Source organism: Primulina tabacum, chromosome 15 (genome assembly GCF_025594145.1).
Source record: "Primulina tabacum isolate GXHZ01 chromosome 15, ASM2559414v2, whole genome shotgun sequence".
Lineage (NCBI taxonomy): Eukaryota > Viridiplantae > Streptophyta > Magnoliopsida > Lamiales > Gesneriaceae > Primulina > Primulina tabacum.
The window spans coordinates 20,773,205-20,777,199 of record NC_134564.1 but is presented as its reverse complement, the minus strand read 5'-3'; the positions used below and the strand labels follow the sequence as shown (position 1 = coordinate 20,777,199).

General features: G+C 26.4%; 1 non-coding gene across 1 annotated transcript; it reads left to right on the top strand.

The window, feature by feature from the left end:
• The first annotated feature begins 2,363 nt into the window (after window positions 1-2,363).
• LOC142528163 (small nucleolar RNA R71) lies at window positions 2,364-2,474 on the top strand. Its single transcript, XR_012815644.1, has one exon. It is a non-coding gene; the product is annotated as a small nucleolar RNA R71 (small nucleolar RNA).
• Window positions 2,475-3,995: the final 1,521 nt, after the last annotated feature.

Sequence of the window (3,995 nt, the reverse complement as noted above, 5' to 3'; positions counted from 1 at the left end):
TCTAATGATATAGTTATTTGATACTACCCCGAATACCCATCAAAAAAATAGTAATAAGAATTACCTGCTACTTTTTCTAGAATTTGATCTAAAAATGGTAGTGGGAAATGATCTTTTCTAGTTGCATCATTTAATTTTCTATAATCAATACACATACGCCAACTAGATGGAATCCTTGCTTTTAATAACTCTCCCTTTTCATTTTTTATAACAGTGATGCCTGACTTTTTAGGTACTACTTGTGTTGCACTTACCCATTTACTATCTGAGATTGGATAAATAATCCAGCATCAAATAATTTTAATACTTCATTCTTAACAACTTCCTTCATATGTGGATTTAAGCTTCTTTGTGGTTGTTGATATGTTTGAGCAGTTTCTTCCAAGTGAATTCTATGTGTGAAAATTAAAAAATTTATACCTTTTATATATTTCAAAGTCCATCCAATTGCATTTTTATATTTTTTAAGTAATTTAATTAAATATTCTTCTTGATTTGGTAGAAGAGTGGAAGAAATTACAACAGGAAATGTTTTATTTTCACCAAGAAATACATATTTCAATTCTAATGGTAAAAATTTTAATTCAAGTTTTGTATTATCATCTTCTTTAAAATTATTTTTAAACTCAAAACTTTCAATTGAAAAAATTCAGATTGTTGATTTTCTTCTTGTATATTTTCTTCCACAATTGTTTCTATTTCATTATCATATTCATTTTCATTTATACTTGGTTGTTTACATAAATTGAACAAATTAAGTTCTAGAGTCATATTTCCAAAAGACAATTTCATTATTCCATTTCAACAATTAATTAAAGCATTTAAAGTTGCTAGAAATGGTCGTCCCAATATTACTAATATTTCATTATGTACTTCTATTGGTTGTGTCTCCAAAACAATAAAATATACAGGATTTATGAATTTATCAACTTGAACCAACACATCTTCTACAATACCTCTAGGTATTTTAATTGACCTATCCGCCAGTAAGAGAGTAACAGAAGTGGGTTTTAATTATCCTAAATTTAGTTTTTCATAAACTGAATAAGAAAGTAAATTCACACTTGCTCCCAAATCTAACAAAGCTTTTTTAATTTTATTTTCTCCAATAATACATGAAATTGTTGGACAACCAGGATCTTTATATTTTAAAATAGAATTGTTTTGAAGAATAGAACTTACTTGTTCAACCAAGAATGCTTTTTTCTTCACGTGCAATTTTCTCTTCACAGTACATAAGTCTTTTAAAAATTTTGCATAGGAAGGTACTTGTTTAATAGCATCTAATAATGGAATATTTTTCTTTACTTGTTTAAAAACTTCATAGATATTAGAATCACTTTTTTGTTTTTTATGATTTGTTAATGCATGAGGAAATGGTGGAGGTTTATTTGACTCATTTATTATTTCAGATGATTTATCATTTACCATATTATCTTAGAATTTAAGGTATCATCATTCTCAAAAGTATCAGGATTATCATCCTTGCTCTTTGAATTTAAATGATCCTTGTTTCCATTCATATATGTATCATTAACTATTTTACCACTTCTAAGGGTAATAACAGATTTTATTTGATCAATTTTATCATTATTTAATTCTTGATTTTGAGTTTTAGGATTAGGTTGAGGTTGAAATGAAAATTTTCCTTTTTCATGAATATTAAGTGCAGATGCAAATTTTGCAAGAGTTTCTTTCAAATCACCAATAGATTGACTGTTTTGAATATTGATAGACTCTTGCTTTTGGATAAATGCATGAATTGTATCTTCAAAGTTTTTTCTTGGAGGTGTAACATATGGAATATAACCTTGATGATTTTGGTTATTTTGAAAATGTTGTTGTGAAGGTTGTGCATTATTATCGTTCCTCCAACTGAAATTAAGATGATTTTTCCATCCAAGATTATATGATTGTGAAAAAGGATCTAATATTGGCTTTTTATAATTGTTAACATAATTTGCTTGTTCATGGAGACATTCTTTAAATATAGGTAATGTTGGACAATCTTTTGTGGAATGATCATGTATATCATTTCTTGAATACTTTTTAATTGGCCACTCTTTTTCATTTCTAATGACTCAATTTTTCTTGCTAAAGATGCAAGTTTAGCTTGAATATCTATACCATCTTTAAGATTATAGATACCACCCCCATTTGTTGAATTATTGATTTTAGTTGTTGGTAGTTCTATTGTGCCTATATTATCCCAATTTTGAGCATTTTATGCTAATGAATCCAAATACTCGATAGCTTCATTTGGGTTTTTATCTTCAAAAGTTTAATTACACATGAATTTTATCATTTGCCTATCTTTAGGTATAAGACCTTCATAAAAGTGAGAAACTATTCTCCATGTTTCAAAACCATGATGCGGGCATATATTTAGTAATTCTTTATATCTATCCCAACATTGATAAAATGTTTCTCCTTGTTTTTGAGAAAAATTTGTAATTTGTCTTTTAAAAGAGTTTGTTCTATGGGAAGAGAAAAACTTTTTGAGAAATTATTGTTGCATTTCTTCCCATGATCTTATTGAACTTGATCTTAAATTTTGTAGCCATGTTATAGCTTTATCTTTTAAAGAAAAAGGAAAAAGCTTTAATCGAACTATATCCATGCTACAATTTTGATCATTATAAGTGTTACAAACTTCCTCAAATTCTCTTAGATGTAAATATGGATTTTCAGAATCTAAGCCATGAAAATTTGGTAAAAATTGAATAATTTGAGGTTTAAAGCTGAAATTAGATACATCAGGCGGAAAAACTAAACAAGATGGGGCACTAGTTCTAATATGGTTCATATGGTGCCTAAATGTTCTTAATTGATCATGTTCTTGATGATGATGATGATGATGATGATGGTTATTATTATTATTATTATTATCATCTTGATTATTTGAATTATCATCCATGTTTAAATTATTTTCAGATACTCGAATAAGTCTACCACTTTTTTTACGACTCCAAATACTCATACAAGTAAAAACAAAACAATACTTATAAATAAAACATAAAATAACAAATATAAACTTAGTTTATACCTCCCCGGCAACGGCGCCAAAAACTTGCTACTACTTAAATTATAATTCACCTAAGTATAGATTGTCTGCAAGTAATATATTTCGTAAGTACAAGAACGGTCCACATAGAGGTTATTTTAAGGTCCACATAGAGGTTATTTTAAGTTTAAATTTATTAATTTATAAATTACCAAATACAAGAATGCAGTTTATAAATTATAAATTTTGTCAAGGCTCAAGGATTTATTCTTGGTTTATGTAATATTGTTTAACTAAAAGTAAAACAAAGGAAACCACCAAAAATAATGATTCCAAGAAAATTATATAATTAAACACACAGATAATATAATATAATTCCCACTATATAAATATCGAATTAACCGATATTTTATATTTGGTACCAATGATTATATATATAACTATATAAATATATAATTGCATAAAGTAAATGTTAAATTAAATCATTATATTTCATTTAGAACAACCGGCAGAGCCACGCTATTGCCTAAATGAAATATATGATTTAATAAGTTAGTTGCGATAAAGTAAATGTTAGTTGCAGTAAAGTAAAAGTTAGATGCGAAAAATAAAAGTTAGTTGCGATAAAATAAATGTTAGATTGTTAGATGTTAGTATTAAATCATAATATTGCATTTAGAACAACCGGCAGAGCCACGCTATCGTCTAAATGAAATATATGATATAATTATATAAATATATATATATATAATATAACAATAATAATAATTGATGAAATATTTATTGTATCAAAATTAAACAACAAATCAAGATAACCACTTTAATGGTATCAAGCATTTGGTGTAAATTGATAACAACAAATATTTAATTATTATACATACAATAAAAAGAAGTTAGCTAAATGAAAATAAATAAAGAAAGAATATAAAAATATAAACAATCTTACTTCACCAAGAATTCATCCTCTTCACCTTGACATAATAGATTTAGC